The 22,792-nt window shown below is 41.8% G+C and overlaps 1 pseudogene; it reads left to right on the top strand.

Moving 5' to 3' along the window:
* The first annotated feature begins 16,641 nt into the window (after positions 1 to 16,641).
* Positions 16,642 to 22,792, top strand: part of LOC139555873 (SNW domain-containing protein 1-like) — a 32,656-nt pseudogene continuing 26,505 nt past the window's right edge.

Genomic DNA, 22,792 nt, shown 5'->3' with positions numbered 1-22,792 from the left:
TTACAAATAAAAAACAGAAATACCTTATTTACATAAGTATTCAGACCCTTTGCTATGACTCTAAATTGAGCTCATTGATCATCCTTGAGATGTTTCAAACAACTTGATTGGAGTCCACCTGGGGTAAATTCAATTGATTGGAAAATTATTTGGAAAGGCACACACCTGTCTATATAAGGTCCCACAGTTGACAGTGCATTGAGGGTCTCCAAGAACACAGTGGCCTCCATCATTCTTAAATGGAAGAAGTTTGCAACCACTAAGACTGTTCCTAGAGCCCTGACAAACTGAGCAATCGGGGAAGAAGGGCCTTGGTCAGGGAGGTGACCAAGAACCCGATGGTCACTCTGACAGAGCTCCAGAGTTCCTCTGTGGCGATGGGAGAGCCTTACAGAAGGACAACCATCACTGCAGCACTCCACCAATCAGGCCTTTATGGTAGAGTGGCCAAACGCAAGCCACTCCTCAGTAAAAGGCACATGACAACCCGCTTGGAGTGTGTCAAAAGGCACCTAAAGGACTCTCAGACCATGAGAAACAAGATTCTCTTGTCTGATGAAACCAAGATTGAACTCTTTGGTCTAAATGCCAAGCGTCACGTCTGGAGGAAACCTGTCACCATCCCTATGGTGAAGCATGGTGGGGATGTTTTTCAGCGGCATGGACTGGGAGACTAGTCAGGATCGAGGGAAAGATGAACGGAGCAAAGCACAGAGAGAATTTGATGAAAACCTGCTCCAGAGTGCTCAGGACCTCAGACTGGGGCAAACAACCCTAAGCACTCAGCCAAGACAGTGCAGGCCAGTGGAGGCTCCTCAGAGGAGGAAGGGGAGGATCATCCTCAGTGAATTTCATTTGTTTTTAAATGGTAAAACATTACAAAAGTTATCCTTTTTAAATAAAACTAGACTAAATATATTCACGTAACCAAATAATTAATTAAAACACATTGTTTTGCAAGTTCTACAGTAGCCTCAACAGCATTCTGTAGGGTAGCACCATGGTGTAGCCAGAGGACAGCTAGCTTCCGTCCTCCACTTGGTACATTGACTTCAATACAAAACCTAGGAGGCTCTTGGTTCTCAACCCCTTCCATAGGCTTACACAGTAATTATGACAACTTCCGGGGGACGTCTTCCAATGTGTCAGAGCTCTTGCAGCATGAAATGACATGTTGTCCACCCAATCAAAGTATTTGAGAATGACTCTAGTACTGAAAGCATAAGCTACAGCTAGCTGGCACTGCAGTGCATAAAATGTGGTGAGTAGTTGACTCAAAGAGAGAGGAGAAAGACAGTAGTTGACAACAGTTTTCAACAAATGAATTTCTTCAAAAATTAAGGAGAAGCACGAGAGAGAGAGAGATTTTAGCGGGTTCACTAACGCATTTGTTCTATTAGCTATGTTGACTCTGATGTTACTTTACCTAATATGGTGACAACAATGTAGGCTGCGTGTAGCGGTTATGATATGGTTTGGCTTGAAAAGGTTTTTTCACCTGGTCATATACAGCTGATGTGTTGTGCATTGAAGTCCACAAACGAACAGAAAAGGTGAGAGGAGGAGAGTGCTGCTATGAAAGTGAACTATGTTTATGCGTGATCAGGGGTGAATTCATTCCGCCGATTCTGTTGGGAAAAGTTTCTTAAACGGAAGCAAATGAAACGGGGATAAAAATACCTGAATTTGTCCAATAGAAACTCTTGTTTGCAACTGTGATGATTACACCCTAGAAAAGCTTGATGCAGGTAAGAGTGTGCAAGGCGGTATTGGATGTGTCACTGTCTGTCCATGTGTCACTGTCTGTCATCTCAAATTTTTCTAGTGCACATATGCTGTAAACTTTCATTCATAGGCTAGGTTGTAGCAACCTCATGATGGGTATAGGAAAAATTGTAGTATCATGTAGTAGCCTACATCTATCGCTGTGACATTGAACTGTGCAAATGGAATATGAATGACAGTCATCCAACATGCTGTAATACAAATAAGGCCATGCTCATTGAAAAAATTAATCGTCCTCCCTCATCATAAACGGCACTGACCGCCACTGGTGCAGGCGTGACTTCGGGACAATTCTCTGAATGTCCTTGAGTGGCCCAGCCAGAGCCCGGACTTGAACCCGATCTAACATTTCTGGAGAGACCTGAAAATAGCTGTTCAGCGACGCTCCCCATCCAACCTGACAGAGCTTGAGAGGATCTGAATGGGAGAAACTCCCTAAATGCAGGTGTACCAAGCTTGTAGCGGATGAATGGCGCATTGGTCTAAAGCACTGCATCTCAGTGCTAGAGGCGTCACTACAGACCTTGGTTCGATCCTGGGCTGTATCAGAAACGGCCATGATCGGGAGTCCCATAGAGCGGAACACAATTGGCCCAGCGTCGTCCAGGTTAGGGGAGGGTTTGGCCGGGGTAGGCCGTCATTATAAAATAAGAATTTGTACTTAACTGACTTGCCTAGTTAAATAAAGGTTCAAAATAAATAAATACCCAAGAAGACTCGAGACTGTAATCGCTGCCAAAGGTGCTTGAACAAAATACTGAGTAAATGGTCTGAATACTTACATAAATGTGATTTCATGGTTGATGTCTAAAACCTGTTTTTGCTTTGTCATTATGGGGTATTGTGTGTAGATTGATGAGGGGCAAAAAAAACAATTTAATCCGTTTTAGAATAAGGCTGCAACGGAACAAAATGTGGAAAAGTCAAGGGGTCTCAATACTTTCCCGAATGCACTGTAAACACAGAGGAGCGAAGGCAGATATACCTGCACGTGTTTCTTAGACGTTTACGAGCTCCACAGCACAATGAAAGCTTGCCAAAGGGGAGTGTGCATGCATGCGTGCATGTGTTTGCGGTGTCTCTATGCTATGTACAGTATGTGTGAGTGTGTTAGTGCTGCCATCTACTGGCACATACATGAACTACTAACCGTTCCATGTCCTCCATCCCAGAATGAGCAGATGTATGGATTTGATTGGGTGATAAGCTGCTATGTGTTCTGCACTTATCGTTCTCTCCATCATGCTATGCTAATGCAACATGAAACTAGGCCACATGTTCGTGCTATGAAGACGCTGGCTGCGTCCCAAAGGGCACCCTATTCCCTATATACTCCCCTGCTTTTGACCGGAGCACAATTGGTCCTGGTCAAAAGTAGCGCACTAAATAGGGAATAGGGTGCCATTTGGGACTCAGGCATTTGGTATTCCAATTAGTCTCTTTGCCCAGTAATTCATGCAGTGAAGATTCTGTAGTAATTTGCTTATTAAATGGTTCAATCTTTACATTACGATGCACAAAAGGGAATAGTTCACATCCATGTCTCTTTTTATCCTCTTTTCATTGTTAATCCTGATGCTGAACATTCTGTAATTTCTGCGATATATGGAACACTATAAACTGGGTGGTTTGAGCCCTGACAGCTGATTGGCTGACAGCCATGATATATCAGACCGTTTACCACGGGTATGACAAAACATGTATTTTTACTGCTCTAATTACATTGGTAACCAGCTTATAATAGCAATAAGATACCTCAGGGGTTTGTGGTACTCCGCTTTGCGTTGTGCATAAGAACAGCCCTTAGCTGTGGTATATTGACCATATACCACCTTAGGGCCCATGAGACAGACACTAGACTAAGACATTATGGTCTCAATTCAATCCGTAGCGTAGGTAATTTCCGATTGAGCCGACATACAGATTACTGCCAAAATAATGGAAACGCTTGAGTAAATTAGGGACACAAAGTATATTAAAAGCAGGTGCTTCCACACAGGTGGGATTCCTAAATTAATTTACAATTAACATCCCATCATGCTTATGTTAATATATACAAATGCTGGGTAGGCCATTATTTTGCCCCCATCCACAGGGCACGAGTGGTCACTGAATGTTTTGATAAGCATAAAACCAATGTAACCCATATGCCATGACTGTCTCAGTCACCAGATATCAACCCAATTGTCCACTTACGGGAGATTCTGGAGCGTTTTCCACCAAAATCAACAAAACACCAAATTATGGAATTTCTCGTGGAAGAATGGTGTCAGATCCCTCCGATAGAGTTTCAAACACTTGTAGAATCTACGCCAATGTGCATTTAAACTGTTCTGGCTCATGGTGGCCCAACACCCTATTAAGACACTTTATGTTGGTGTTTCCTTTATTTTGGTAGTTACCTGTATGCAGTGTTTACCATGGATGCAGTCTCAAACACATGAACATTGCCTTTAAATCTCATTGTAATGCGGATCTTCAGCGTTACAGATTGAATTGAGCCCTAGGATTCCCACAGTGACTTTACTATATTTACTTGTAAAACCCCCATCCTCCATCTTCCGTCCCTGTTAGCTGCTTTACTATACGTCCTCTTATAAAACCTTTTACAGGTCCATCTGGGTCCTTGTTCTCCCTCTCCAGGTTTATTTACTCCTATAAGCTGCTAAAGCCTTCCATTGACCTTGGCTGGCACTGCAGTCGTACTCTCTACACAGTCCTGAGTGGCCAGGCCGAGGTCCCCAGTGCTGTTTGAGCTGAAGGCCATGTTGTCTGCCCTCTGCTGAGGTCAATCATGGCCTGGCTGGCTTACTCAACTCTCCTATAATGGAGACACTAGGACTGTGGGTAAAGGTTTTAACTCTCTAAAGAGAGACAGAGTGGGTTTGGTATCCATTAAAACACACAGATATACACAGAAGCTAGACAAATATAACTGTATATACAGTAAGACAGATGATTATCAGCTTTCTCTGCCTACCCTTGCCAGGTTCAGACAATAGAATGGGAGAGAAAGAGATGCGGAGGGAGAGAGAAAGAGAGAGAGACAAGATGTGAGAGCGAATGATATATTGAAAGAGAGAGAATGAGAGCCAGAGGAGAGAGAGAGCACTCCGTGTACCTGTCCTGTAGATTTATGGAGAGGAAAGGTGTGCTGGAGGTAGAAACACTCTGGGCAGACAGCAAACTCCCTGCTGTGTGTTTAAACCAGATTATACTGGATAGAGACACCACTAGAATAACCAAACCTGAGAATTACACCAACTCTAGTGAATATAGGTAGGAATACTGAATACGTGGCCAAAGTATACAACTATAGGGAATAGGAAGCTAAATCAAGAAATTATATAGTTGTTTTATTGCTTTGGTACTATTTTCACAAGTATGTGGTACAATGTCACAATTCTTAGTACAAAACTCAAAACAGATCATCAAAAATGCTGGGGTTGTTTTGTTGCTCGAAGCACATTTTCAATTGACTAAGTACAACACACAAAATCCCAGAGTAACCTTTAGTGATTCATCTAGAAATACACTATATATACAAAAGTATGGGGACACCCCTTCAAATTAATGGATTCGGCTATTTCAGCCACACCCTTTGCCAACAGGGGTATAAAATCGAGCACAAAGCAATACAATCGCCATAGAAAAACAGTGGCAGTAGAATGGCCTTACTGAAGAGCTCAGTGACTTTCAACGTGGCACCGTCATAGGACGCAGAAGTCAGTTTGTCAAATTTCTGCCCTGCTAGAGCTTCCCTGGTCAACCGTGAGTGCTGTGATTGTGAAGTGGAAACGTCTAGGAGCAACAACGGCTCAGCTGCAAAGTGGTAGGCCACACAAGCTCACAGAACGGGACCGCCGAGTGCTGAAGCACGTAGCGAGTAAAAATCGTCTGTCCTCGGTTGCAATACTCACTACCGAGTTCCAAACTTCCTCTGGAAGCAACATCAGCACAAGAACTGTGAAATGGGTCATGACATGGGTTTCCATAGTCGAGCAGCCGCACGCAAGCCTAAGATCACCATGCGCAATGCCAAGCGTTGGCTGGAGCGTTGTAAAGCTCGCCTCCATTGGACTCTGAAGCAGTAGAAACGCGTTCTTTGGAGTGATGAATCCCGCTTCATCATCTGGCAGTCCGATGGACGGATCTGGGTTTGGCAGATGCCAGGAGAACGCTATCTGCCCCAATGCGTAGTGCCAACTGTAAAGTTTGGTGGAGGAGGAATAATGGTCTGGGGCTATTTTTCATCGTTCAGGCTAGGCCCCATAAATCCTGTGAAGGGAAATCTTAACGCTACATTCTACATGATTCTGTGCTTCCAACTTTGTGGCAACAGTTTGGGGAAGGCCCTTTTCTACACAAAGCGAGGTCCATACAGAAAAAGTTTGTCGAGATCGGTGTGGAAGAACTTGACTGGCCTGCACAGAGCCCTGACCTCAATCCCATCAAACACCTTTGGGATGAATTGGAACGCCGACTGCAGGTCAGGCCTACTCGCCAAATATCAGTGCAAGTCGTCACAGCAATGTTCCAACATTTAGTGGAAAGCCTTCCCAGAAGAATTGGAGGTGTTATATGTATATATGGATTTTAAGAACTAGAGAAATAGAATGTGTGTTTGTAAAGTATAAACATGTAAATGACATGTATGATATATGATAACCATACATAATGACTACTCGTTATTGCGAATTGATTTCACATAGTGGTAACCACAATTGGTCATCATATAGATGTGAAAGGGGGTGTGTGAACACTTGCAATTTCTTTCAACATGTAGCAGAATAGACAGCAAGGGAGAGGAAGAAATCAAAGAGCTCGTAGGACAAGGAGCCTGTCAGAGAGGTGGGCATGGGCCCCATCAAAGAGTTCAAAGAGGTAGGCATGGGCCCCATAAAAGAGGTCAAAGAGGTTGGCATTGGTGACATCAATAGAGGTGGACATCAGAGAGAGCGAGGCAGAAGGCAAGGAACCGTTCTGTCTAATAAAGTCAGAGCCATCGTCGTTGACCATGTGGTAAACAGAGACCTTACCATGGCCGAGGCTGCCAGATTAGTTCACCCCAATCTGAAAAGATTCGCCAAGAAAACCTATGTCAGCAGGATATGCACTATGCTTTACCATTACATTTAAAGCAAATTACATATTGTAATGCATGTAAATTCACAAAACATGTTACAATATTCGTACAGTATGATCTATTGACAGTATACTCTGTTCTACCCTCAGAATTGACAGAAGACCCCATGGTGGTAGCCGTGTGCTGACCGACCAGCAGGAGTGGGCACTGGTGGAAATGGTGAGGTCCAGGAATGACATACGGCTGTCCGAAACAAAGCAGGCCATTGATTGAGAACAATGACACCTTTGCCAATGTGGCATTCATCATTCTACCAACAATCGCCCACCTTTTGAGAGAAACAACGACCGGGTGAAACAAATGCTGGCCGAGTATGTTCAGGTACAGCACTATATACTGTATTACTTTTACTGTTAATGCACATACTACTTCACAATATCATCCTGGAACTATACTGTAAAAATAACTAAGCAAAATATATTTTTAGAGGGGGATGGTGCTTGATGTTGCTGCGAACCATCACAAGTATATCTTTGTTAATGAAGCAGGCCAACCTGGCCAAAACTCGGCGCCGTGGGCGGAACCTCGTCGGCCGACGGGCCTGGACAAGGTGGGGGAAACATCTCCATGTGCGCACCTATCTCTAAAGATGGTGTGGAGGACGTAGGCCATTACTTGGATCTTGCAACGCTGCACACCTCATTGTGTTTCTCAATGAAATTGAGAAGGCCTGTCAAGGTGAAGGGGTCACTTATGTCGTTGTGTGGGACAATGTCAGGTTCCACCCTGCAGAGGTGGTTCAGACATGGTTTCGGGCCCTTCCCCGATTCGTGACCCTACAGCGCATTCAGAAACTATTCAGACCCCTTGACTTTTCCCACATTTTGTTAATTACAACCTTATTCTAAAATTGATTTTTTTAAATAATCCTCATCAATCTACACACAATACCCCATACTGACAAAGCAAAATGGTTTTTAGAATTTTTTTCAAATTGATACAAATTTTTCAATAGAAATACCTGATTTACGTAAGTATTCAGACCCTTTGCTATGAGATCCATTGATCATCCTTCAGATGTTTCTACAACTTGATTTGAGTCCACCTGTTGTAAATTCAATTGATTGGACTTGATTTGGAAAGGCACACACCTGTCTTTATAAGGTCCCACAGTTGAGAGTCCATGCCAGAGCAAAAACCAAGCCATGAGGTCAAAGGAATTATCCGTAGAGCTCCGAGACAGGATTGTGTCGAGTCACATATCTGGGGAAGGGTACCTAAACATTTCTGCAGCATTGAAGGTCTCCAAGAACACATTGTCTTCCATAATTCTTCAATAGAAGAAGTTTGGAACCACCAAGACTCTTCCTAGAGCTTGCCGCCTGGCCAAACTGAGCAATAGGGGGAGAAGGGCCTTGGTCAAGGAGGTGACCAAGAACCCGATGGTCACTCTGACAGAGCTCGTCTGTAGAGATGGGAGAACCTTCCAGAAGAACAACCATCTCTGCAGCACTCCACCAATCAGGCCTTATTGGTAGTGGCCAGACGAAAGACTCCTTAGTAAAAGGCACATAACAGCCCGCTTGGAGTTTGCCAAGGCACCTAAAGGACTCAGACCATAAGAAACAAGATTATCTTGTCTGATGAAACCAAGAATGAACTCTTTGACCTGAATGCCAAGCGTCTGTCTAAGAAAAATTATAATCTAAAACCTGTTTTCTCTTTGTCATTATGGGATTTTATAGATTGATGAGGGGAAAAAAATAATTTAATCAATTTTAGAATAAGGCTGTAAGGTAACAAAATGTGGGAAAGGGAAGGTGTCTGATTACCTTCCGAATGCACTGTAAATGTCATATTTCCGGATTTTTTATCATACATTTGCAAAAATGTTGAAACCTGTTTTTGCTTTGTCATTATGGGGTATTGTGTGTAGATTGATGAAGGGGAAAAACCATTTAATCCATTTTAGAATAAGGCTGTAGCGTATCAAAATGTGGAAAAAGTCAAGGGGTCTCAATACTTTCCCGAATGCACTGTAAACACAGAGGAGCGAAGGCAGATATATCTGCACGTGTTTCTTAGACGTTTACGAGCTCCACAGCACAATGAAAGCTTGCCAAAGGGGAGTGTGCATGCGTGCGTGCATGTGTGTGTGTGTTTGCGGTGTGCACTGTATACCTGCACCATACTCTCCTTTCCTCAACCCTATTGAGAATATTTTTTCAGCATGGAGGTGTGAAGGTGTGCTATCGCCATCCCCATGAGCGTGCAACCCTCCTAGCCATGGATGAGGCACGCGACAACATCAATGCAGACCAATGTCAAGCTTGGATTCGCCATGCCAAAAGGTTTTTCCCGCTGTGCATGAACAATGAGGACATTCACTGTGATGTGAGAATTTATGGCCAAATGCTCAAGACAGGGATGATGCAAATTAAATGCATGAAAAACAGTAGGTTTTATTTTCATTTATTTAATTTTTTCATTTAATTTCTTACATTTGATTACAGACAGTAGACCGATGTTGCTATTATATCTGAAAAAGATATATTCTTTGTATGAATGATTGTAGAGATTGTAGAGAATGTCTTCATTGATCACACCTTTGATTACACATTGGATAGATATTATGGAAATTATAGATTTTCTGTCAATTTTGTTGGATAATGTAAGTGTATTGCCTAATGTGAAAACTGTGTAATCTACTGCAATTTACAGTACTGCTGCATATTACTTTCAGTACTTCTAAGGGCGATTTGAAACACGTATCTTGCATTGTTTGCTATTGGATTAACTGGTAGTTCAAACGACTAAATTGAAGAAGATATCAGTATGTTGTTTTGGTGATTAAACCAACGTTCTCATTACGTTTCATAATCAACTTATATTTTGAATCAATGGTTGCGTGGTGAAAGATGTTTACAATCCAAATGAATACACAATGACAGGTTTTGAATGAAAGACTGGCTGCGTTACAAGCGTGACCAGTATGGAATGTACCAAAGTCACAAAAATAATATGTGGTATCAAACATGTTGTGGAGTCATTGAAGTTGTAAGTAGGATCATGTGTGTGTGCGGCTGCTCCTGACCCACTTCAGCTTGTTTTCTTTCCTTTCATTCTGCCATGTCTAATTTACATGTAAATACAACAGGCTCTCTTTCTCTCTTGCTCTCTAAACCATGCTCTGTTTCTTCTCTCCCTCCATCTCTTTCTCTCTACCCCACTCTGCTTCTCCCACTCCATCACTGGTACATTGTTGCTGCTGTGGGAACTGGGCTCTCTCTCTCTCCCTCCCTCCCTCTCTCCTCCATACTCTACCCTCACTCCCTCTCTCTCTCTCTCTCTCCACCATTCCTTTTAAAACCTTTTATATTCAAGAGAATTAAGCTTGAGATCTTATCAATAGATACTTTAGGCTGGGCGTCGGTTGATAATTGTCCTTATCCATCAATGTGATAGGTAAACACTGGTTGATTGATTGATCATTCTAACTCGATTCATCCACTGCAGCCTGAAAACATCCTGCAGCATGCACACACATACATACGCCAAGTGAGTGATCTCACTTCAGCCCTGAAATGATCGCTCTTTCAGCAGAGGAGGCACTCCTCAGAGTGTTGTGGGACTGGGAGTGAGAGAGAGAAAGAGAGAGAGGGAGGGAGAGAGAGAGAAGGCGGGGGAGATAGAGAGGAGAGGAAGAGAGAGAGAAGGAGGAGAAGACAGCTAAAAAATGCCAACTGCCACCTGTGGCCCAGAAGAAGGAGGCTGGCCGGTGCCCACAGATGATTGGGTCTATTAAAAGCGTCCGTCTGTACCGTGTCTCATTTCTGCCTCCCAAATGGCACCCTATTCCTTACACAGCGCACTACTTTTGACCAGAGCCCTATGGACCCTGGTGAAAAGTAGTGCACTATAAAGGGAATAGGGTACCATTTGGGAAGCAACCCTTGTCGTCCCCTGCCTGCCTGCCTGGGACCCAGTGATTGATCTCATCCGAACCGTCCTTTTACCCTCTGTCACATTAATAACTGCCTCTCCTACTCAGAGAGAGACTGACATACAGAGAGGGGGGGATAAGGAGAGGCGAGAGAGAGAAGGTGAGAGGAGTGAAAGAAAGAGGGGGGTGGGAATAAAAGATGTGAGAGAGAGGAGAGAAAGAGAAATGAGGGAGGAGAGAGAGAGGGGTTGCGATAGAAGGGAGATAGGGAGAGAGAGAAAAGGGAGGACGAGAGCTGCATGATGCTCAAGGTTACAGCTCTCTACTCATTAGAAACCAAGCAACCCTAGCTTGTGAGCTGCTTGGTGAGTCTTTCTGCTGACAGGTTCGGGGCTCAGAGCAATCACTCCAGCAGCAGTGTGGCTTCTGTCAATGCAATCATCAGTCATTCACTACTGAATATGACATTCACATACAAATTGTTATATAATAATTATCTTTCTTCAACCCAAAACCCAATGTTTTCAGCAGCTTTGGCTGGCTTTCTAGCTCTGTTTGGTTAAACAGAAGTCCAATCTGATGGTTTAAACAGAGAGTCAGACACTGACAATGGCTAGAGGGCTCCCTCCGGGCGATTTTGCTTAGGGATAATGTCTTCTGTCCCTTCAGGTTAACCTGCCTCACTGCCCCCTGCTAACTCCTTGTTCAACAGACGAGCCAATCAGCACACTCAGAAACAACCTAAGGAGTCTGTGGAGGGAGAGAGGGATGGCGAGAGAAAGAGAGAGAGAGAGAGAGAGAGAGAGAGAGAAAGAAAGAAAGAAAGAAAGAAAGAAAGAAAGAAAGAAAGAAAGAAAGAAAGAAAGAAAGAAAGAAAGAAAGAAAGAAAGAAAGAAAGAAAGAAAGAAAGAAAGAAAGAAAGAAAGAAAGAAAGAAAGAAAGAAAGAAAGAAAGAGGAGGGGGGTAGCAGCTGAGCACTAAGCAGGGGACCAGAAAATATCGTTTTTTACATCCTCCATGCATGGCGACACACACACACACGCACACGCACACACACACACGCACACACACCGTGGCGGCCTCAATATGTGGTCACGGTTACATAACCCATAGTTTCACACCCTTTAAGAACGTCCGTTACTGGAATAGTAACACTCAGAGAGGGGAAGAGGAAGGAAAACTGTGGAAATGGAGCGATCCCTGCTTACCTCTTTATTGCCCACAGCTCAGGCATTGAAGAGAAGATATTTTACACTTTACTGTAGAGGTTACTACTAGTACTGACTGAGTGGTAAGGAAGGGGGGCACTTATTAACCTTATGAATTGAAATGATCTCGTCTTGTTTTCTTGAGCAGGTGTAGGTTAGTTCGAATCAGGTGGCTGAAACAGTTTGACAATTTTTGGGGGGGGTTTATTTTATTCATGCTTGTACTCAACAAGACTGAATTATGCAGAAAAACAATCTTAGTTTTTTGGTTATTATCTTGCTTGCCCTTTTCTGTACCCTATCCAGTGCAGCGTAATACGTCTTTGTGCAGCCCACCAGCAACACACGGGCATACTCTAGGCATACTTGGTGGTGTAGAGTTCCACGAGGTCATCAGTTGGATGGCCATTTCTTGCGTTCACAAGCAAGAAAATAATATGCGCATTTTCCCGCCAGAGATGAGTTACCATCAATTGACTTGTTGCGGATAAAAGGCTGTGTGTGATGACGTAGTGCACATCAAAATACCTCTTGCAGTTAAATTTACATGTACTAAATAAAGAATACAAGTGAAATGGGTTTCCACCGCATTTTCAACTCGACTGAAGGTTTTCTCACAACAAAAAATGCGTTACATAGTGAGTGTGCCCACTCTGGTATTTATTGGAAAGGAGCATCAAGCTCATCACCTTGCACTTACACAACCCTTTGAAGTTCATCATGATTTATTTAATCTGTAGCCTAATAAACTGCATGCTTTCCAGACGAGTCGTAGTGGGAGGACCACACACCATATCATACGCCATATTATCGCATGACTCCAAGTCCACTTCGATATTTGGTATTTTTTTATTTATTAGGATCCCTATTAGCTGTTGCAAAAGCAGCAGCTACTCTTCCTGGGGTCCACACAGAACATGAAACATGACATAATGCAGAATATTACTAGACAAGGACAGCTCAAGGACAGAACTACATTTAAAAATAAAAAGGCACACGTAGCCTACATACCAAAACCAATACATACACACAAACTATCTAGGTCAAATAGGGGAGAAACGTTGTGCTGTCAGGTGTTGCTTTATCGTTTTTTAAAACCAGGTTTGCTGTTCATTTGAGCAATATAAGATGGAACGGAGTTCCATGCAATAATGGTGCTATATAATACTGTACGCTTTCTTGAATTTGTTCTGGATATGCTGTAAAAAGACATCTAGTGGCATGTCTGGTGGGGTAAGTGTGTGTGTCAGAGCTGTGTGTAAGTTGACTATGCAAACAATTTGGCATTTTCAACACATTAATGTTTCTCATGAAAAGAAGTGATGCAGTCAGTCTCCTCAACTCTTAGACAAGAGAGATTGGCATGCATAGCATGTACAGTATATCAGCCCTCTGATTACAATGAAGAGCAACACGTGCCGCTCTGTTCTGGGCCAGCTGCAGCTTAACTAGGTCTTTCCTTGCAGCACTCGACCACACGACTGGACAATAATCAAGATAAGACAAAACTAGAGCCTGCAGGACTTGCTTTGTGGAGTGTGGTGTCAAAAAAGCAAAGCATCTCTTTATTATGGACAGACCTCTCCCATCTTTACAACCATTGAATCTATATGTTTTGACCATTAGTGTTTACAATCTAAGGTAACGCGAAGTAATTTAGTCCCCTCAACCGCCACACCATTCATTACCAGATTCAGCTGAGGCCGAGAACTTAGCTCTTACTTTTAGAGATGTTCAGGGCCAGTTTATTACTGGCCACCCATTCCAAAACAGACTGCAACTCTTTGTTAAGGGTTTGAGGGACCTTATTAGCTGTGGTTGATGATGGGTATATGGTTGAATCATCAGCATACATGGATACACATGCTTTGTTTAATGCCAGTGGCAGGTCATTGGTAAAAATAGAAAAGAGTAGAGGGCCTAGAGAGCTGCCCTGTGGTACACCACACTTTACATGTTTGATATTAGAGAAGCTTCCATTAAAGAAACCCCTTTGAGTTCTATTAGATAGTTGGCTCTGAATCCATGATATGGCAGATGTTGAAAAGCCATAACACGTGTGTTTTTTCAACAATAGATTATGGTCAACAATATCAAAGGCTGCACTGATATCTAACAGTACAGCTCCCACAATCTTCTTATTATCAATTTCTTTCAACCAATCGTCAGTCATTTGTGTCAGTGCAGTACAGTACATGTTTACATCTCTATAAGCATGCTGAAAGTCTGTTCTTAATTTGTTTACAGAGAAATATAATTGTATTTGGTCAAACACAATTCTTTCCAACAGTTTGCTAAGAGCTGGCAGCAAGCTCATAGGTCTGCTGTTAGGACCAGTAAAGGCCGCTTTACCACTCTTGGGTAGCGGAATTACTTTGGCTTCCCTCCAGGCATGAGGACAAATACTTTCCTCTAGGCTCAGATTAAAGATATGACAGATAGGAGTGGCTATAGAGTCAGCTACCATCCTCAGTTGATTTCCATCTACGTTGTCAATGCCAAGAGGTTTGTCATTATTGATCGTTAATAATACTTTTTCCACCTCTCCCACACTATCTTTACAAAATTCAAACTTGCAATGCTTTTCTTTCATTATTAGTTTTTTTATGCATAAATAAGATGGCTCACTGTTCATTGTTGGCATTTCCTGACTAAGCTGGTCATACAGTTTTTCAATTTCTCAATTCCTCATCAATCCATGGAGCCTTAACAGTTCTTAACAGGTTTAACAGTCAGTTTCTTAAGAGGAGCATGTTTATCAATAATTGGAAGAAGCAATTTCATAAACTCATCAAGTGCAGCGTCTGGATGCTCCTTATTAATACATCAGACCAACAAATACTTTTTACACCATCCACATAAGAGGCACAGCAAAATATTTTGTATGATCTCTTATATACTATTTTAGGCCCAGCATTTGTAACTTAGGCGTTCCTGGATATAGACACTATATTTTGATCACTGTATCCAATGGGTACAGATACAGCTTTAGAACAACGTTCTACAGTATTAGTAGAAATGTGATCGATACATGTGGATGATCTTGTTCCTGTAGTGTTTGTTAACACTCTGGTAGATTAATAACCTGAACCAGATTACAGGCACTGGTTACAGTGAGAAGCTTTCTTGGGGACCACAATATTCAGGTTCCCAAGAAAGTACACCTCTCTGTTTACATCACATACACTATCAAGCATTTTACATATATTATTTAGATACTGACTGTTAGCACTTGGTGGCCTACAGCAACACCCCAAAAGAAAAAGGCTTTAGATGTGCCAAGTGAACCTGCAACACTTAATTAACACTTCACATAAGATCTTCTCTAAGCATTACAGCGATATGGCTCTGAATATATACAGCAACACCTCCCCCGTAAGCGTTTCTGTCTCTTCTATAGATGTTATATCCTTGTATAGCTCTGTATCATCAAATGAATTATCTAAGTGACTCTCAGAAATGGCTAATATACAAATGTTCTGATGTTAGCAAGTTATTGATTTCATGAACCTTATTTCTAAGGCTACATATATTAATATGGGCAATGTTCAGCCCTTTCCTGGGTAAATTATCAGAGAGAGACATAATATGGAAAAGAGCAAACAAAGCAAGAGAAAAAATATATACATTCAGCAGTCCATTAATCAATTGGTGTGTGTGTGTGTGCGCTGTGGGGTTGAAGCTACGAACACATAGGCTTGGTTCTCTCATCCCTTCCAGGCTTCTGGGAGGGAGGGTGGACAATGAGCCTGTCATAGGGGATGTAAGCAATGTCCCCACGCACTCTGGCAGCTTTCATGGCTGGGATCAGTTATTTCCTCGTCTGGCGAACAGGTTCAGGATAGTCCTCGTTGAGGAAGATATACGTTCCTCTCAAACTCTTGGCTCTTTCCAGAACAGCTACCTTGTTCTTGAACCTCAGGAACTTGACCACTATCAGCCTGGGCCTGGGAAGCCAAGATATGATGGTTATTATATCAATATGTGCGCATAAAAGCGTTTCCACCAACATTTCTCACACTATTCATTTTACTGACACAAATAGATCCCACTTTGTCTAGCGTATTTTGTTTTGTCGACATTTGGAAAGTTTACAGACAAATGTTCTGTTTCTATCAGGCCTGTCATAACATGTTTTATGCGACATGTACTTTACTCGCATAAAAAGGTTGGATGGAAACTTGGTTATTCTCAAAAAATGGAGACACTTTGAAGCCTTTTCCACTGCTTGTGGGGACCAATGTGTTGGTTGTCCAAGTAGAAGCCAAGGTATTTTGTGCTTGTTACAACTGGAACAGTCCACAAAGAATTAGCGGAGCTGGTTGGGGAGGATTTTTGGAGAAGCAGATTCTTAGTTTTGATTTATATTTGATTGAGTTGTTTTGATTTACATTTGGTTGAGTTGTCAACTCATCTGAATTCAATGTGAAATCAACAAAAAATGTCACCATTAATTGGATTTGTGGGTAGTGAGGGTAGGCAACAACACATTCGCCACGCTGACTCTCAACACGTGGGTCTCTCAACGGTGTGTGCTTAGTCCCCTCCTGTACACCCTGTTCACCCACGACTGCGTGGCTGCGTAAGACTACAATACCATCATCAAGTTTGCAGACGACATGATGGTGGTAGGCTTGATCACCGAGAACGATGAAGCAGCCAATAGGGATGAGGTCAGAGACCTGGCAGTGTGGTTCCAGGACAACAACCTCTCCCGCAACGTCAGCAAGACAAAGAGGCTAATCATGGACTACAGGGAACGGAGGGCCAAGCACACCCCCATTCACGTTGACAGGGCTATAGTGGAGCGGGTCGAGAGCTTCAAGTTCACCTGTGTCCACATCACTAAGACTCTATCATCCAAACTGGTTTCTCTGCATTGTTGGGAACGACCCGTAAGTAAGCATTTCACTGTTAGTCCACAGCTGTTGTTTACGAAGCATGTGACAAATACAATTGGATTTGATTTGATTTAGGTTAAAAGTTGGGTAAAAAAAATACAATTACTTTTTGCTAATCTAATCAGTTTTCCACGTTGATTCAATGTCATCACATTCATTTTTGGGGTTGAGAGGACATAGAAACTTTGTTGATTCAACCAGTTTTTGCCCACTGCCCAGTGAGTTCTTTCCATTAAGAAGCATGTTGTTCCTCCAGTTGGTTATCCCCGAGCTGACAAGGTACAAATCTGTCGTTTTGCCGCTGAACAAGGCAGTTAACCCACTGTTCCCCGGTAGGCCGTCATTGTAAATAAGAATTTGTTCTTAACTGACTTGCCTAGTTAAATAAAGGTTAAATTTAAAAAGGTGCCATTTTTTATGTTTGCTAGCCTTATAGCATGGGACACCCCAATGTTGTCGGCGTAGCCAGTGTCATCACATATGTCTCTCCGAGTGGACATGTGGAGCTGGAAGAAGTAAGGTGAGACAATCCCACCCTGTGGCACCCCAATTATGTCTGTCCGTTATGATTGTTAATTTGATTCACACAAAAGGACTTCAGCACCGCTTGTTTTAAATCTTTATTACATGAGCTTGATGCCGCATATGGTGACTTGAATCTCCACTCTTGCGTAAGGTGGTTGAGTCGCACGAAAGTACTGCAGCGATTTGTTGACTTGCTGCCCGAGATCAAATAATTTCTGGAGTCACGAAATGAGGAGCATGAGGAACTGTCTGATGATGCATGGCTGCTAGACTGAGGTTTCCTCACGGACATAACAGCCACTGAACCAGCTCAACTATGAGCTTCAGGGAAAAGACAAAGACATGGTACACATGATCAGCGCGGTCAATGCCTTTAAGGCCAAGGTGGGTGTGTGGGCCTCTCATCTGAGGAATAGAAGGCTGGTGCACTTCCCAAACCTGGAGAAAATGTCACAACACATAGGAAACAAAGATGCTTTTCTCCTGCAAGAATTCTGTTCCCACCTGGAGAAACTGGCATCCGAATTCAACAGGCGTTTTCAGGAGTTAAGTGACATAGGGGAGGTTGTTGCATTTATCTCAAACCCTTTCCTCCCCATTGAGATTGAGGAGGTGTCCGCTAGATTCCAGCAGGTATTTGCTTTACCAATTGGAGTTGACATGGAGATAATTGAATTGCAATATGGCATCGAGTTGAAAGCAAGATAGAGCAAGATAAAGCAAGAGAACAAGTACATTGAGTGTCTAGTTTGAGAAACAGACGTCTCACAAGTCCTCAACTGGCAGCTTCAAATTTAATCAAAGCCTATTGGATGACAACTTGTTTTTAACCAAGACAGAAGAATTCATAACTTACTTTTTCAGACATAACATAGGTACAGCTGATCCCCTTATTGTATGGGACACTTTTAAATGTGCCTTTCGAGGCCATGCAATCCAATACTCATCTTTAAAACAAAAGCAATTTATGTCAAAAGAGTTCATATTATCAAAGGAAATAGAGACTAACAGTACATAGCGATAGGGCTGGATGCATACCAGTTGAGGTACACCAAACCTTTTTTGATGTACTCAGAGGACCGCTATTATGTTTTGACTACTCCTATAAAAATGGTATATTATTAGATACTCAACAAGGTGGTCTGATTTATATCATGACACTAGGTGAGACCCAAATGCAGACACAGGAGGTAGATGGTTGGAGTTTAAGATGTTTAATAATTCCAAAGGGAATAGGGAAGAGAATGGTCGTGGACAGGCAAAAGGTCATAACCAGATCAGAGTCCAGGAGGTACAGAGTGGCAGGCAGGCTGGAGGTCAGGGCAGGAAGAATGGTCAGGCAGAGTCCAGAACAGGCAAGGGTCAAAACTGTGAGGACTAGAAAAGGAGAAAAGGCAAGGCAGGAAAAACAGGAAAAGACACTGGTAGGCTTGGACATACAAGACAAACTGGCACAGAGAGACAGGAAACACAGGGATAAATACACTGGGGAAAACAAGCGACACCTGGAGGGGGTGGAGACAATAACGAGGACAGGTGAAACAGATCAGGGTGTGACAGATTTAATTATTACTGAAACAGGACCCAAGGGGTAAATATAAAGATCCAGTCCATTTTAAAAAATGGAGACCCCTTACACTTCAGTGTTGTGACGCAAACTTATAATGCATAGCGCAAATAATTAAAAAGGGATTGTCAGATATTATTCATCCTAATCAGACAGTTTTTTTTAAATGGATGGAGATAATATAAATGGATGGAGATAATATAATACAAGTCCTGGAAACAATAGAACACTATAACAAATCTGGGAAACCAGGCCTGGTATTCATGGCTGACTTTGAAAATGCTTTTGATTAAGTACGACTGGAATTTCTACATAAATGCCTGGAATATTTCAACGTTGGAGAATCTCTTTATTTAAAGTTATGTATAGTAACCTGTCATGACTCTCCTGTGAAGATCCAAAGGATCAGGTTACAGTGGGTCAGCTCTACAGCGCCATCTCTTATAGATCCTCTATAAGGCAGTGGAGGGATCCAAATTATGTATTTAAAAGAAAACATGAATCATCAGCGTACAATGACACCTTTGTTTTTAAGCCGTCGATTTCTAGCCCCTTGATATTATTGTTTGATCTAATTTTAATAGCTAACATTTCAATGGTTTTAATAAATAGATATGCCAATAGTGGACAACCTTGTTTTACTCCTCTTGACGGTTTAAAACCATCTGAGAAGTAGCCATTATTTACTATTTTAAACCTTCTAAACCTACTATTTTAAACCTAGGGTTTGTCGTGTCTTTGCTGTCATTAATGTGATGATGATTATTTTATGAAATCAATTTAACTACATTTAATTATTACACAATAAAATGAAACATATAACAATTAATTCAAATCAAATCAAATTGTATTTGTCACATACACATGGTTAGCAGATGTTAATGCGAGTGTAGCGAAATGCTTGTGCTTCTAGTTCCGACAATGCAGTAATAACCAACGAGTCATCTAACCTAACAATTCCACAACTGCCGTACAGAATGGCATAGGCAAGATGCAGTAGATGGTATCGAGTACAGTATATACATATGAGATGAGTAATGTAGGGTATGTAAACATAAAAGTGCATAGTTTATTAAGTAGTAAGTAGTAATCCTGGGGCATCACTCTCTGTACCAGAGACGTTTATTTAACCTCTCTGGTACAAGTGGGAGCGTCCCACCTCGACAACAGCCAGTGAAAGTGCAGGGCGCCAAATTCAAAACAACAGCAATCCCATAATTAAAATTCCTCAAACATACAAGTATTATACACCATTTTAAAGATAAACTTCTTGTAAATCCAACCACAGTGTCCGATTTCAAATAGGCTTTACGGCGAAAAGCACACCAAACGATTATGTTAGGTCAGCGCCTAGTCACAGAAAACCATACAGCCATTTTCCAGCCAAGGAGAGGGCTCACAAAAGTCAGAAATAGCGATTAAATGAATCACTAACCTTTGATGATCTTCATCAGATGGCACTCACAGGACTTCATGTTACACAATAAATGTGTGTTTTGTTTGATAAAGTTCATCTTTATGTCCAAAAAGCTAATTTGAAATTGGTGTGTTATGTTCAGAAATGCATTGTCTCAAACAACCATCCGGTGAAAGTGCAGAGAGCCACATCAAATAACAGAAATACTCATCATAAACACTGATAAAAGATACAAGTGTTAAACATACGAATAAAGATAAACTTCTCCTTAATGCAACCGCTGTGTCAGATTTCAAAAAGGCTTTACGGCGAAAGCACACTTTGCGATTATGTTAGGTCAGCTCCTAGCCACAGAAACCCATACAGCCATTTTCCAAACAAGGAGAGGTGTCACAAAAGTCAGAAATAGCATTAAAATTAATCACTTACCTTTGATGATCTTCATCTGGTGGCACTCCTAGGTCTCCATGTTCGACTATAAATGTTGTTTTGTTCGATAATGTCCCTCTTTAGGACCAAAAACCTCCTTTTTGTTCGCGCGTTTTGTCCAGTAATTCGAATGCACAAGGCGCGTGACCTAAGTCCAGACGAAAAGTTTTTAAAAAGTGCAATAAAAGTTCGTAGAAACATGCCAAACGATGTTTAAAATCAATCCTCCGGTTGTTTTTGTCATAAATAATCAATAATATTTCAACCGGACTAATTATATGCATATAGTAGCTTTTGGGCCTGAGTAGCAGGCAGTTTAATTTGGGCACGCTTTTCATCCAAAATTCCGAATGCTGCCCCCTACCCTAGTGAAGTTAACAAGTTACCTTTTTCATAATTAAATAATTAAAATATATAAAGATCTCTTACATTTCATTAATTCATTGTTACCTTCTATCAGTCTCATTCTGAATGTCGCAAAACTCTTGGATATCTGCACGAACCCTAGCATAAATGATGACTCAGTGATATACAAATTGGCTTAATTATTTATTTACTAACTAACTAAATAATCACACAGAATGACATAAACACACAAACAGGATAGCTTACACTTTGATTACTACACAATGCAATGAAAAGTCCCTAGTGGACTAACCCGATATGACGGCTTAATAGACAATGGAAAGGGGTGGGGACAGATAAAGAGCGGGAAAGACAGAATGGACCCACTACATACAGTTGATAACTATGCTCATGGAATTGCTAATACGCCAGACATACCAATGGTCGTTTGATAGGGAAATTGTCTTTAGAATGGATCTTTCAGAGTACCACCCGGTGGTTCTCGGTCGACTAAAGTACTTAAACAGCTGCAGACTGAATGTTCCTGTGTAGTCTTCATCTTCTTCACTCGAGAAAGTTTCAGAGTTTCTAACCATTTTGTACCTTTCAGCTCACGCTGTCCGTGTACTGGTCTTGTAGAGTCTAACCATTCATGACGTCCGGCTCACACCGTCCGCCTGCTTGGTCTCTAGTTTTAAACCATTTCTCAGCCATGTAGCCACCGCTTCACGCTGTCTGGTTTATAGAGATTTTCTTCTTCTTCTTCTTCTCTATTGAAAGTTTCAGAGTGTCTAAACATTTCGTACCTTCCAGCTCACGCTGTCGGTCCTGCTGGTCTAATGTAAATTTCGTCACGGGTCCTTTTACACACTCTGGAAAAAGGGGGCGTTCCATGATGCCAACATAATGTCTGTGCTCATGTGGGTGTGGTCACTGACTGGTAAAGACTTTATATGAAAAACAATTCTTTCATTTAGAAGGCTATCACATTTCATCTTCTCACAAATAGTTTCATATTTAATCATTAAAGTTCCCCAACATTTGGATGTGAACCTGACAGCTGGGAAATATACACATTCAGAGATACAGTTATGTTGTTATACTGTCCTTAGTCACATCACAAATTAGTAACAAATTCGACAGGATTGTTCTTTAAGTACCCACGGACCATTCCAACTGTTTGGATTACAGAAATATTGTTTCATTATTCAACCTTTTGATGTCACAGTACTACAAAATCTCTCTCTGTTGTAACAAAGGGATGTTTTACTTCCCTTTCATTGTGTGGGAGAGAGAGCTCCTTCAGGTATTTACGACCGTCATAAAACAGACAACTTCACCCCTCTTCCCCTCTGCGGGAGAGAGATGGCGCTGTAGAGCTGACCCACTGTAACCTGATCCTTTGGATCTTCACAGGAGAGTCATGACAGGTTACTATACATAACTTTAAATAAAGAGATTCTCCAACGTTGAAATATTCCAGGCATTTATGTAGAAATTCCAGTCGTACTTAATCAAAAGCATTTTCAAAGTCAGCCATGAATACCAGGCCTGGTTTCCCAGATTTGTTATAGTGTTCTATTGTT

The sequence above is a fragment of the Salvelinus alpinus genome, chromosome 27, assembly GCF_045679555.1.
Source record: "Salvelinus alpinus chromosome 27, SLU_Salpinus.1, whole genome shotgun sequence".
NCBI lineage: Eukaryota > Metazoa > Chordata > Actinopteri > Salmoniformes > Salmonidae > Salvelinus > Salvelinus alpinus.
The sequence above is the reverse complement of the archived record's forward strand: the minus strand, read 5'-3'. Positions and strand labels throughout refer to the sequence as shown.